This window comes from Leucopleurus acutus (genome assembly GCF_964270905.1).
Source record: "Leucopleurus acutus genome assembly, chromosome: 4".
Classification (NCBI taxonomy): Eukaryota; Metazoa; Chordata; class Mammalia; order Artiodactyla; family Delphinidae; genus Leucopleurus; species Leucopleurus acutus.
Window position 1 is genome coordinate 20,170,854 of NC_139146.1, and position 15,137 is coordinate 20,185,990.

Consider the following 15,137-nt stretch of genomic DNA (forward strand, 5'->3'; position numbering starts at 1 on the left):
GCTTAGAGTCATCCTTTTACCATGATGATGCCATGTAGAAACTGGCTGAGGGTCAACAGTGTTTTGCCACTAAACCAGCTGAGAGAGTCACTGGCCCGTCAAAGATAGAGCTTGTAACCAGTTAGCCAGAGCACTTTGGGGACAGAGTGTCACTGGGTAGCTACTTTGAGTCCATGCTGCAGATACGGTGAATTTGGGCTTCAGCTTCTATGTGATATAGAAATACTAGCCCCTGCTTTTCTGGTAAGTGGCCTGAGGTGACCTCTAAAAATGGTTTGCTATTCACTTGACCCAGAAAACCCCACAAAATCATGCAAGTCAAGAGGTTCAAATCTTCATGTTCACTTTAAGAACACTCGTGAAACTGCCCAGGCCATTAAGGGTATGCAGAGCAGAAAAGCTACCAAGTGTCTGAAGGATGTCACTTTACAGAAGCAGTGTGTGCCATTCCTTTGTCACAGTGGTCGAGTTGGTAGGTGTGCCCAGGCCAAACAGTGGGGCTGGATGCAGGGTCGGTGACCCAAAAAAATTCCTGAATTTTTACTGCACATGCTCAGAGATGCAGAGAGTAATGCTGAACTTAAGGGCTTAGATGTAGATTCTCTGGTCATTGAGCGGAGCGTACCGAGGTGAACAGAATCCCCAAGATGCAGCACAGCACTTACAGAGCTCGTGGTCAGATCAACCCATACACGAGCTCTCCCTGCCACAGTGAGATGATCCGTACCGAAAAAGAACAGATTGTTCCTAAACCAGAAAAGGGGGTTGCACAGAAGAAAAGGATAACCCAGAAGAAACCGAAGAAACAAAAAACGTATGGCCTGGGAATAAATGCCACAAAAAAATAAATGCAAATAAAACTAAAAAAAAGAAATACTGGCCCCTTAGGACTGTGTGGCCATTCATTTTTCCTTGTGTCCGACACTGACCGAGACCCATAATTGAAAGAGCTGTCTCTGCCCTGAGCGTTGCCAACCCCAGAAAATCCGAGAAGCATAGGCTTCTGCAATTTCATGTCTCTTCTCCAGACTGTAAAAAAGCTGAATAATAAACATAAAAACCAAACAAACAAACTAGCAAACCAACCAACCAGCCAAACAAATACAAACACTGGGCAGAGTTTTGAGGATGAATGGTTGAATCTCATGCGCTGTTTGGTATTCTTGACATCCAAGGAAGTTTATTTACATCCTATTTCCTGATATGAGAGTAATAGACAAATGATGCCCTCAGATTCTTAAATTGCATCCTGTCTGTCATCCTGATACCCTCGAAGTGGGTGTTATAACACAGGGCTCATTCAGGTAGAGATAATCCCAGCAAAACACGTTTCCAAAAGAAGTATGGCTTATCTTATTTTCTGCACATCTGTATGCCAGAGTTGGGACTTTGATTATCAGATAGACACCTGATCCAGGAACATGACTACACATAATAAAGTCAGAAGGGAATTTCTAATTTGAGATTTGATGAAGCTTTACTTATTTCAGAAGCATTTCTATAGCAGTGTGAAGGCACTCTTCTAGGTGGTTTACAAATATGAATTCTTTTAATCTACATAACAGCTTTTTGAGAGAAGGTACTTTTATGGACTCTATTTTACAGATGAAGAAACTGCCCAAGCTTCCCCTGTGAGTACATGGCAGAGCCAGGATTCAAACCTGGGAAGTCTGAATCAGTCGTGTTGTGCTGTGCTATGCCGTGCTACCTCTCATATGGACTTGCTGAGACTGACTGTAAATTTATTCTGTGATGGGAATTATACACATTTAAGCATACATGGGCTATATAAGAAGGGTATATGGTAGGTGTGGATGGTCTCTGTGTCTTCACTCAAAAACTATCCATTGCCTTTGACCAGTGCAGCTAAAGGACTCTTCCCTTACACCCTATGCAGTTCAGAGTTCCTGATACAAATCATAGAGAACTTCTATGCCTTTGTTTATTGTTCCAAATTTAGTCTTTAAGCAGCATGCAATTAATTTCTTCAGAAAATGTTGTTTCCTTCCAAAACACTGCACAAAATTCTGGCTGCCTGCCTTGCTTACCAACCTCAGGAATTTTACAGCTCCCAAACTCTCTAATCTGAATACCCCCGGGTCTGCAGTGATCTTGTGGCTGTGGTCTTTCTGCAATCACCGGATTCTGCCTTTCTAACAGGCGACACACACTTTAACCTCCCTTCGGCCCAAAGAACTATCTGCTACTCAGACTCTGAAATAAAAACTGATTTCTCATTCTATGATACTCTGGCATTTCCTGGAAAATGTAGCATCAGTTACCATTTTTGTACTAGTGCCCCAGAAGTGGCCCTGGGGGAAAATCCCTGTTTAAACCAGAAGCATGTGGGCTACACTACACTGGGAACATCAGCAATTCTGTGTTACCCTCATCATAAACAAATCCACAGGAATAATAAAAGCTTCTGAGTATAGTCTTTGCATGAGTTCATACACCATCCTGAGGACAGAGGCCTTTTTCCCCTTGTGGCTCCCTTGATAAAGCACCTGCTCAAATGATCCCTTGCTCCATTGATTTGGCAATTATTTATAGTTTTTCATAGTGTTTATGGCGTTTCTCATAGTACTAGAATTACGTAATACATAAAACAAGTATTATGAACTCAGTGCAAGTACCTCCCAAATTGGGTCACAAAGCTGATTCTTTTCAGCTGGTTTTATATCTGCAGTTTGGTTAGCTGTCATTGGACTCATTTATTATAAAATGACCTATTTAATTAAATGAAACTCATTACTTAAAGCAAGGGAGTCATTATTTACATTAATGATTCTCAAACGTAATTATCCATTACAATCATCTAGGGAGCTTCCATTATATAATAACTCGGGATGGGATCCAGGTGTCATACATCTTAAAGTGCTCCAGGAGATTCCAACATTTAGCTAAATTTGGGAACTACTGATTTACAGGGAGATTTAACATTTTTTATATTATTTAATTAGACTTATAATAATTGAAAACACTTGTGATATTGTACCTGCTACGTACCAGGCACTGCTGTAAGCATTTTATGAATATAAACTCACCTAATTTTCCCTATGACCATATGGTACTATTGTTATCTCCATGTTACAGCTGATGGAAATAAGGGACAGAAATTAAGTGACTTATCCAAAGTCACTCTCGTTGATGGAACATGATTTTTGTGCCATCAGTTTGGCTCATAACCATTATTCTGCCTATTAAATGTTTATGCTTTTAAATAGAGTAGCTGTAGCAGCGGTGGCAGCAGGCACCCAGAGGCACTTTTAAGTGCTTTGTATGAAGTAATACGTTGATAATAATGCAAAACTTCCTAAATGCCAGCTCCTATTTGTAACTGCTTAATCTAATTCTATTTTTAATTGTTCTGCATTCAGATAAACCTCTTTTCCAATGTTATACAACTGAAATTAAGCCATATACTATGTACCAGGAACTTAAGCTTAAAACCCTTTGTTAACAATGTGCTATGAAAATCTCAATGTAATTGTCTTCCCTTCATTCTCTTAAAAAAGTGATTCTCCCCTCCCCAAACAAATGAACAAACACACCTCTTTTGCTCTCGCCTGCAGCTGCATCATTACAGAACGTGTAACGTCCTCCCTGGTAGCCCTCTCCTGTGTTGCAGGCATTCTTACCCCATGCTAACTACCTTCCCAACATTCCTTGTTTACCCCCTTTCAGCGTTTCCGACAGCCAAGTGCAGCACAGAAAAAAATAGCTCAGGGGCCCGCAAGATCCAGGGAGAACTCACCTTTCTCTGATGTGCAGTGGGAGGGAGAGAGGGGCTCTTCCAGCCTTAGGCCTTAGGAAGGGGGCCCTCTGATTGCCCCCTTCTCCTTGGATCTAGTTCCAGTCTGCCTCGCGATAACCGGCGGGGCTTGCGCATAAGAGGTCCTGCAGCTGGAGCCGCTTAACTGTAGCTGCCGCCAGCTGAGCCTGGCTGGGAGCCCTGAACTCTTCCTTCATGAAAGGCGCCACGTCACGCTTAAGTTGGCCCATACATAGCCATTGATGTAGTCTGACTTTTAGTCCACTCTCAAATAGGCTGTTGACTTACTTCTGTGGTCATATCCTTCTTTATATCTTAGTTTTAAGAATGTGTCTCTGTTTTTCTCTTGCCCACGCTCACCTTCACCTTGCAGCCTCTGATGCAGGCCCCGACCTGAGATAATCACCCTTTCTTGTTCCCTTTCATCCCTCTGGGGTCTGTAGTTCAAGCTCCAAGTATCTGCCCCAGCCTAAGCCGGCCACCTGCTGCTGTATTTTGCTGATATCCACAGTCTGATTTCATGGCCTTAGGACTGTTGCCAGGCCTCTTGAAATCCGTTTGTCAATCTCCCTGTATGTTCTTTGCTTTATTGTCAATAACTGCTGAGACTTGTCCCAGTGACCTTCTGTGCGCCTGCGGTTTTGATGTGTTTCTGATTATTGGTTTTTTCTAGTCTGACCCACCGCAAGTGCCATTTGAGCTGAGGTTTGACAGCCTTCGCTCCACTGGAGCTGGGGTTTATGATAAATTCTTTATATGCACATGGAATTTTGTTTTTACTGAGCTACGTCACAGGCTTCTAGCAGTTTTCCCCACCTGTCTCAGGATGGCTGGCACAGATTTTTCCTTTATTAAAGGGGCCAGGTCCTTTTTAGTAAAACATTTAAAAAACACATTTACACAGGGCATACCTGTAAGCAGGTGCACAGAAGTTTCTTAGGGTATCACTGGGCATCATTCTTTCCCATGTCCTCCGCATCCCTCATCCACTTCTGCCATCACTGACCAGCCTCTACCCGGTCTCTTTCTTCCCTCCATCCCTGCACGCCCCTCCTCATATCCCTCAACAGTCGGTTTCAATACCCATTCTTCAGGCTGTGGCTTCATATTAGAGTCACCTGAGTCACTTTTAAATTAAACTAGAATCTCTTCAGGTGGGGCCTGGGCATTGGTGATGTTAAAGGCTCCTCAGATGATTTTAATGTGCCTCCAAACCTGAGAACTTCTGACTTAGGAAAATTTAGGCTTTGCTCTTTTCTAGGAAGGGCAAGAGGCTCTGCCATCCAGAATTATGCTCTATCTAACCTATCATTTTACTCCTAATATATAACACAGCATGTGGCGTATCTTGGGGAGAATGTGTGCTTGATGAATAAATAAATGGACATTCTGAAATGTGTTTACAAATTTTTCCTAAGGCTGGACGCTATGATTTCTATCCACTAAACTCAACTGGCTAGAAAATTTAAACAAATACATTCCAAGCATGTTCTCATCTTATTATAAAAATTTTAGATTTTGACATTCCTGATCACTCTACATCTTAAAATTCAAAATATTTCCCCTGTTTTTATATATACTCATTGTAGGAAAAAATGGAAAATACTTCTAATCAAAACAAAGTAACTAAAAAGGATCTGTACTTATACCACCACCGCTAACCTTTATCATCTCTCCATTTACTATGACCACACATTATTGCATATATTAAATTGAATCGTACCTTATTCCTTCAGCAATATATTGTGTAAAATCTTAGTCTTATTAAAAAGTAACTTGTAGACAAGTCAGCTAAACATTAGGGAGGTTAAAATTTAAATGTAAAAGCCCCCTAGAAGGACCCTAAGACCTTTCTAACACTCAGCTACAATATCTTTCTTGTGTTCTATTGTTAGTCAAAGCCTTTAATGACATTTGTGTTTGAAAAAAATGAATCTTAGGAGACTGTGAAATAGAGAAAGTTACCCTATATAAAGGCACAAAGAAAAGCTTCCCTGGTGGTGCAGTGGTTGAGAGTCTGCCTGCCAACGCAGGAGACACGGGTTCGTGCCCTGGTCCGGGAGGATCCCACATGCCGTGGAGCAGCTGGGCCTGTGAACCATGGACGCTGAGCCTGCGCGTCCAGAGCCTGTGCTCCGCAACACGAGAGGCCACAACAGTGAGAGGCCCGCGTATCACAAAGAAAGTAAAGCATTTTAATAAAAATGAAAGCATTTCCCGAGGGTTTTGAGTGTTAAACTCATTATTTTAAACCTATGCTTGCTTTTTCATTTTCACACTAGAAAAATCACAATAACTAATGTTTATCAACCACTTTTTGTTAGGCACCATGCTAAACAATTTACATGAATTATTTTGCTTACTGCTCACAATAGAACTGTTAAGTAGGTATTACAATCCCCAGGTTATAATCAAGGAAACTGAGGCCTAGACAGGTTAAAAAAAAAGTCATCTGGAACTTCCTCGGTGACGCAGTGGATAAGAATCCGCCTACCGATGCAGGGGACACGGGTTTGATCCCTGGTCTGGGAAGATCCCACATGCCGCGGAGAAACTAAGCCCATGCACCACAGCTACTGAGCCTGCGCTCGAGCCCACAAGCCACAACTACTGAGCCCACATGCCACAACTACTGAAGCCTGCGTGCCTAGAGCCCGTGCTCCGCAACAGGAGAAGCCACCGCAGTGAGAAGCCCGCGCACCGCAATGAAGAGTAGCCCCCGCTCACCACAACTAGAGAAAGCCCGCGTAGCAGTGAAGACCCAATGCAGCCAAAAAACAAAACAAAAAGTCATCTGGGTTCTGCAGTTTGTGAGTGACAGAGCTGGGATTCATTCATGAACAGGGTATCCCCTGACCACAGTGTTTTACCATTAGTCTAGCAACACTTAAAATAATGTAGTACTTTGACAAAACTTGTTCTTAATAAAAACCTGTGCTTATAATCTCCCTCCCTTTATTAAGTTACTCTAGAGTTTTACTGGAGCTGGCCTCAAACTTATGGTTTAAAAATCCCCATTTTCTTTCTTGGAGAAATGGAGAATTTACCCATGTCTAGTCTACACTGTTTTTCTTGGTTTTCTGATTTTCTAAAGATTCTCAGCAGTGGTTCTTCGGCCCCTTAACCCTTAATGGTTAAGTTAGTCATCCTCTTGCTTTCCGGCTATACAATCTGTTGCCAACCTCCGTGCAGAATCAGAGGGGTCCACTTGAACAGTAGGACAACGCAGCTGAGCCCCTTAACTTTCCTGGCAAATTCACTAACGTGGATATGCTGTGTCTAGAGCAATTGGACCTCTTTTCAATCAACAGCAGAGATTACCTCATTTATCTCAATTTAGAGCCATTTCCTATACAGCTCCTGTCCAAAGCTTGACAAATAGAATTGATATTCAGGGCTGGTAGTTTATGAGACATGAATAGTAATACATTCCCTAAGCTTTTTCCTATGGAATCAAAACACCAGAAAGCACCATACCTGCATTTTATTATTTTGGTTTTCCATACACATCATTTTATAGAACTATGACTTGAATTATGCCATCAGCTGGCATCGTTTGCTATGGCTACATGCAGAATGTCCACCAGTACTGAAGACACCATCCATTATGTACTTCAATGTTTCTTCTATACAGGCTGATGTGGTAAATTACTACCCCCCGCCACCGCCCCCAAGAGTTCAGAACCAGAAAGAGCTTGGTCTCTTCTGACATACCAGCATGCTTCCTTTCTTTTCTGAGTAATGAGGATTGCAGTACTTTATATTTTTCTCCTGGCCCTGACTCCCTTCTTGTCAGGAAGCTGGTATCTAAATATTCTACTCAGTTGCTGTAGTTCCTGTAATCTAGGTTCACTAGTATAAATACCTGCCTGGCTTCCTTCATTACCAACTTCATGCCTCAAGCCCCTGCCTCACCATTTTTTTGTTTTGTCCTGATAAGTTTATAGCTTTTTGCTGAATAGTAAAGACAGCATGGGCTTAAAAGCCTGACTCACTGGAATTTTGAGAAACAGACTAACAGTTTTTAGCTGTGTGAACTTGAGTTTCGTAATATTCTCTATGCCTCCTTTTTTCATTTATAAAATGAAAATAATAAAAGCACCTGCCTCATATGGTTGTTGTGAAAATAAAATAATGCAGATAAAGTATAGTTCAAATGATATTATTAATGCATTTTTCCTTTTATTAAAAACTGTGTTCAGGGGGCTTCCCTGGTGGCGCAGTTGTTGGGAGTCAGCCTGCTGATGCAGGGGACACGGGTTCATGCCCTGGTCCAGGAAGATCCCACATGCCACGGAGCGGCTGGGCCCGTGAGCCATGGCCGCTGAGCCTGCGCGTCCGGAGCCTGTGCTCCGCAACGGGAGAGGTCACAACAGTGAGAGGCCCGTGTACCACAAAAAAAAAAAAAAAAGTGTTCAAATACACATAGCATAACAGTTACTATCTTAACCATTGTGAGGTGTGCAGTTTAGTAGTGTTAAGTGCATCCACATTGTTGTGCAACCAATCTCCAGAACTCTTCACAGCTTGCAAAACTGAAATGCTGTATATCCCAACAGCTCCCCATCCCCTCCTACCCCTAACTCCTGGCAACCACCTTTCTACTTTCTGTCTCAATGAATTTGACTACTCTAGGTACCTCAGATAAGTGAAACCATACAGTATTTGTCCTTTTGTGACTGGAATTTTACATTCCTACCAACAGTGCACAAGGGTTCCAATTTATTTGCATTCTCACCAACACTTGTTATCTTGTTTTTGTTTTTTAAATAGTAGACATCCTCATGGGTGTGAGCTGGCATCTCACTGTGATTTTCAGTTGCATTCCCCTAGTGATTAGTGATGTTGAGCATCTTTTCATGTACTTGTTGGCCATTTGTATGTCTTCTTTGTAGAAATGTTTATTCAAGTATTTTGCCTATTTTTTCATCAGGTCGCTTTTTTGTTGTTGTTGAGTTGTAGGAGTTTTTAATATATTCTGGATATTAACCACTTACCAGAAATATGACTTGCAAATATTTTCTCCCATTCTATAGGCTGCTTTCACTCTGTTGATTACATCCTTTGATGCTCAGAAGTTTTAAATTTTAATGTAGCTCAGTTTATCTATTTTTACTTTTGTTGCCTGTGCTTTTCATATCAAATCCAAGAAATTATTGCCAAATCCAATGTTCTGTAGCTTTTTCTCTATGTTTTCTTCTAAGAGTTGTTTAGTTTTAGCTCTGATGTTTCAGTCTTTGATTCATTTTGAGTTAATTTTTGTATCTAAGTAAGGTCCATTGTTTTTTGCGTGTGATATCCAGTTTCCCCAATACCATTTGTTGAAAAGACTGTCCTTTCCCCATTGAATGGTCTTGGCACCCATATTGAAAATTGTTTGACCATATATGTGAGGTTTTTCTTAATTTCCTTTTCAGATTGTTCATTGTTAGTGTATAAAAACATAACACAACTGGTTTTGTGGGTTGTGTTTGTATCCTGCAACTTTGTTAAATTGTTTATTTTTACAATTTTTTGTGGGATCTTTAAGTGCAATTTTTAAAATATAAGTTATTGCTAATCCTCTTTTATCGTAATTAATATGGATATAAAATATCCAATATATAAAATTATATGATCTTGTACCCAAATTAGTGGAACCTAGCCCTTATTTGTTCAACTTCTTTTTTTTTTTTTTTTTTTTTTGCGGTACGCAAGCCTCTCACTGTTGTGGCCTCTCCCATTGCGGAGAACAGGCTCCAGAAACGCAGGCTCAGCGGCCATGGTTCACGGGCCCAGTCTCTCCACGGCATGTGGGATCTTCCCGGACCGGGGCATGAACCCGCGTCCCCTGCATCGGCAGGTGGACTCTCAACCACTGCGCCACCAGGGAAGCCGCTGTTCAACTTCTTGTTCTCAAACAGAAAAAAAGCCTTTCTCTCTCTCTCTGGCTCTCTGTCTCTGTTTCTTTCGTTTTCTTTTTTACCATGATCACAAACATTAGTTAATTTTCTTCTTAGAAGTTTTTGTGTCTGTTTTGTGTGTGTGTGTGTGTATGTATATATATATATATATATATACACACATATATATGTTCTACCTCACCTCACACTCAGAGTTGACAGCAAAAATCATCCCAAACTTTCTGTCACTCCCGTCATACCATCAACTCTTTCCACATTGGTCAGAGTTAAAAACAAAACACCAGTTCTACCAGATACTTCTTTTTTTTTTTTAACATCTTTATTGGAGTATACTTGCTTTACAATGTTGTGTTATTTTCTGCTGTATAACAAAGTAAATCAGCTATATGTATATGTATATGTATACGTATATCCCCATATCCCCTCCCTCTTGCATCTCCCTCCCACCCTCCCTATCCCACCCCTCTAGGTGGTTGCAAAGCACCGAGCTGATCTCCCTGTGCAATGTGGCTGCTTCCCACTAGCTATTTTACATTTGGTGGTGTATATATGTCAGTGCAACTCTCTCACTTCATCCCAGCTTCCCCTTGCCCCTCCCCGTGTCTTCAAGTCCATTCTCTATGTCAGCGTCTTTATTCCTGTCCTGCCCCTATGTATATATGGAATCTACTTCTTCCTTCTGAGTGACAAGATTCTCAGCAAAGTGAAGAAAACATTCACCATATACTATGTTTTTAGACTACTTATACTTTCAGTCAGTGTCTAGTTAATCCCCCATCTCCGACAATTTTGTAATCTTTTCTGGGAAAGACTTGATTATTACACCCTCTGACTGGCAAGATAAACTCTAGAACATTCCCATAAAGTACCTTTGCCTTTTCTTTTATTTTTTTTAATTTTTATTTATTTATTTATTTTAACATCTTTATTGGAGTATAATTGCTTTTGCCTTTTTTTTTTACCTTTATTGAAATAATTTCTCCCATGTTTCTACCTTCAGGAGTAGAAGTTCTTCATTGCTTCTCCTTCACTTGGTCAGCTTGTTTCTTTTGGAAAAGGAACCCTCTTTCACTACTGTCTTCTAGTCATTTTTTTTTTTTTTTTGGCCATGCCATGGGGCATGTGGGATCTTATTTCCCCAACCAGGGATTGAACCCTTGCCCCCTGCATTGGAAGTGTGGAGTCATCACCACTGGACAGCCAGAGAAGTCCTCTTCTAGTCATTTTTATTGTCAACAAATATCAGAAGCCAATCCTACCTTCCCTGCCTTACCTTTTCCAGCTTCCCCTATCTCTAGCATAATCATTTCCACCTCAGTGCCTTTAGGGAGGCTGTTCCCTCAGTGTGAAATAGGTGGCCTTTCTTTCATCTCTACCCTTCCTTCTAGGCCTGGGTCACACTCTACTTTCTCTATGCAGCATTTGTGGATTTGCTTGCATTTTTTGGAACATGTCTTTTTTGTGTGTGGATGTGGCACATATCACCTTGCTCTGGGCTATGAATACTTGTGTCCATCTTGCCTCTCCAAGAAGATGAGAGGTTGGCAAACATTTTCTGCAAAGGGTCAGATAGTAAATATTTTCTGCTTTGAGATCCAAACAGTCTCCGTTGCAAATATTCAACTCTGCCATTGTAGTATGAAAGCAGCCATAGACAATATGTAAACCAACGAGCATGGTTGTGTTCTGAACAAATTTTTCTGTGTTTATAGTCACTAAAATTTGAATTTCATACAATGTCCATGTGTCATGAAATATGTTCTCTTTAAGATTATTTTCAGCCATTTGAAAATGTAAAAACCATTCTTTGTTCATGGGCAGTACAAAAACAATTACTGGGCCATCTTTGGCCCAGGCTGTAGTTCGCAGACCCCCTAAACTAGAGTATGAACTGCTTAAAGTCTGAGCTATGTTTTATGCTGTTGTGTGCATGCCATGGTGCTTTGTCCATCAGAAGTTACCTCTTAAAGGCAGGGGATGTGTCTGTTTCTTCATCACACTTAATTATGAACATAGTGCATGGTTTGCTACTGCCATCCAAAAAAGGTATTGGATAGAGAGATAACTGTTCATTTAATTTTTCAGTTTTCTAGCAGTAAGCAGAGATCTGAAGAACTGGATCACTAAGGGTTTTCAGGGTTGGGGTGAGGAGAAGGTCAGGAGTGCCTTGTGAGATCAGACTTGGGCTGTCTTCATAGGAATATTTTCACTTGGGTGGGGATTGGCAGTAGATGGGTGAGATGGAGTGGGTTGAGAAGATGGGGGAGTAATGGTCGAAGAGGTGTGAATAAGTGGTGGAAATGAGTACTTGTACGGTATCAGTAGGGAGAATAACAAACACAGAATTTGAAACTTTGAAGATGAATTTCATCTTTTTTCATATTTAGCTCTAGTCCAACCCTAACATGAATCATGTATTATTTCAATTAACATTCTCCTACTCTAGCTCCACAGGGTTTTGAATATATCTCAGGGAGCCACTGAGAGCTAATCTTTCCTTCTCACACCTCCCTGATTTCTAATACTCTTTATCTGTTTGAAGACTGCTGAGTAGACCTAGGGCTGAGGCATCCAGGTCAGCACCACCGCTATCCACAGTAACATGGGTCCACATAGCACAGGCGATTGAATATGGTGACACCAGACTCACTCCAGCTTCTAACAGATCCTGAGATTTCTTCTCTGGATTGGTGTGAAGCTGTACTACTAGCCTTCTTTGGTCCCAGTACCAAGGCCCAGGGAGAGGTGGGGCAGGTCTTCAATTTCTGTGACTTCTGCACTATTTGAGGGCTATCCTCTGTGACCCAAATCTACAACCCACAGTCCAGAGAATCAGGCTCACAGATGTGGGCTATCAATTCTACAAGGAGGTTTCAGTGGGCTGCAACCATTAGGACATCTTCCTTTCTTAGGCTTCCATCAATAGTTACAATGTTGAACTTCATTTATCATTGCTTTTTTGGAATGCCAGATTCTTTAAAATATAATAGCACAACACTGTTGCATTGTTTTTAAAAATTACCATAAAAACATTCCTAGATGTTTGCAGTAACATGTGGGTAGATGCCAACATTAGATTTAGATAACTACTTTATTTCCAATACCAGATGTAGGTTAGCAGGTGTATTTCTGAATATTTATATTCTGAGTTTTTTATGTTTCTCAGCTTTTTATTATCATGAAAGTTAGTGATAGAGAACAATGGCTACAGGGTTCATGTCAAATTAAGGAAAGAGTTGGGGTAAAATTAGAAAAATGTAGGTATCTTAGTCTACTTGGGTTGCCGTAACAAAATACCATAAGCAGTGTGACTTACATACAGCAGTCATAGAAAATGGGTACGTAAAGAGATACAGTCAAAACCACTACAGTTAAATCTAAATGAGATGCTAAAAGATGTTTATATAACCCACAGGCAGGAAAAACAAATTAGAGAAACTAAGAACAAACAGAAAACAAACAAATAAATAAATAGAATGGTTGACTTGAATCCTAACATAGCAACAATTGCATTTATTATAAATGGTCTAAATATACAAATTAAAAGAGACTGGAGAGTGGATTTTTTTTAATTGACCCAAAGATTTATTTCTATAACAACCTCAACTTAAATGTAATGATATAGATAGGTTTAAAGTACAAGGATGGACAAAGAAATATCATATAAACATTAATCAAAAGAAAGCAGGAGTGGTTATATTATTATAGCATAAAATCAACTTCAGAGCAAAGAAAACTACCTGGTACAGAAAGGGACATTGTATAATGATAAGGGAGTTAATGCATCAAGAAGACATATCAGTCCCAAATGGGCATTCATTAAGAAATAGAGCTACAATATATGTGGGACAAACACTAATAAATTTGAAACGATAAATAGACAAATCCACAATTATAGTTGGAGTTCCTCTCTCAACAAGTAATAGAATAAGTAGAGAAAAAATCAGCAAGGAAATAGAACTCAACCACACCATCAACCAACAGGACCTAATCCCCTAAGACTGGTGGTAAGACAATGATATCCATTCTCATTACTGCCATTTATCATACTACTGGAAGCTCTAGTCATTGCAATAAGACAAAAAAAGGATATATAATGCGTACAGGTCACAAAGGAAGAAATAAAACTTCCTGTCTTCTCAAGTGACATGATTGTCTACACAGAAAATCCCAAGAAATCAACAACAAAAAAAACTGCCCAAAACTAATAAGTGAATTCACCAACATTGTAGGTTTCAAGATCAACATACAAAATAATCACATTTCAATGTACTAGCAATGAATATGTGGAACTGAAAATTAGAAATACTATACCATGCACAAATGCTTGAAAAAAAAACTTAAGTGCAAATCTAATAAAATATATACAGGACCTATATGCTGAAAGCTGCAAAACACTGATGAAAGAAATCAAAGAAGATCTAACTATACAGTGAGACCTACTCGATTCACAGATTGGAAAACTCAACATAGGAAAGGTCTCAATTCCTATCAAAATCCCAGCAAGGCATTTTGTAGAGATACACAAATATATTCTAAAATTTATTTGAATAGGCGCTGGGCCTAGAATATCTAAAATAATTTGTACAAAATTATTTTATTTTACAAAAAGTATTAAGTGGCAGAAATCACTCTACCTGGTTTCAAGACTTACATAGCTGCAGTATTCAAGCCTGTGAGGTACTGGAGGACAAAGAAACACTAGGTCAATGGAACAAAATAGAGAGCTCAAAATGTCAAATGTAAAGCCATAGAACTTTTAGAAAAAGACATGGGAGAAAAATCTGGGGACACAACATTTGGTGAAGAGTTCTTAGACTGGACATCAGAAGTACAACCTATAAAAAAATTAATAGAACTTCATCAAAATTAAAAACTTTGATCTGTGAGAGACTCTGTTAAGAGGATAAATAACAATGTACAGACAGAAGAAAAATATTTACACACCACTTATTTGACAAAGGACTGGCATCTAGCATATAAAAAGTACCCTCAAAACTCAACAGCAGTTAGGCCAAACAGTTGAATTAGAAAGTGGGTAAACTATATTTTTAAAAATTTCACTGAAGGGCTTCCCTGGTGGCACAGTGGTTGAGAGTCCGCCTGCTGATGCAGAGGACATGGGTTTGTGCCCCGGTCTGGGAAGATCCCACATGCCGCTGAGCGGCTGGGCCCGTGAGCCATGGCCGCTGAGCCTGCGCATCTGGAGCCTGTGCTCCACAACAGGAGAGGCCACAACAGTGAGAAGCCCGCGTACCGCAAAAAAAAAAAAAAAAAAAAAAAAAAAAAATTCACTGAAGATATTGGGATGGCAAATAAACACATGAGAAGATATTCATCATCTGCTATTAGGGAAATGCAAATTAAGACTCAATAAGATATCACTGCACTGCACACTTATTAAAACAGCTAAAATACAAGCAATGAAACTACCAAATGCTGGCAAGGATGTGGAGAAA

The 15,137-nt window shown here is 40.1% G+C and overlaps 1 pseudogene across 1 annotated transcript; it reads left to right on the forward strand.

Annotated features, from left to right (window-relative positions):
- Positions 1 to 270: 270 nt before the first annotated feature.
- Positions 271 to 1,064, forward strand: LOC309961390 (large ribosomal subunit protein uL22-like; annotated as a pseudogene). The gene has a single exon. The product of its transcript is annotated as a large ribosomal subunit protein uL22-like (transcript).
- Positions 1,065 to 15,137: the final 14,073 nt, after the last annotated feature.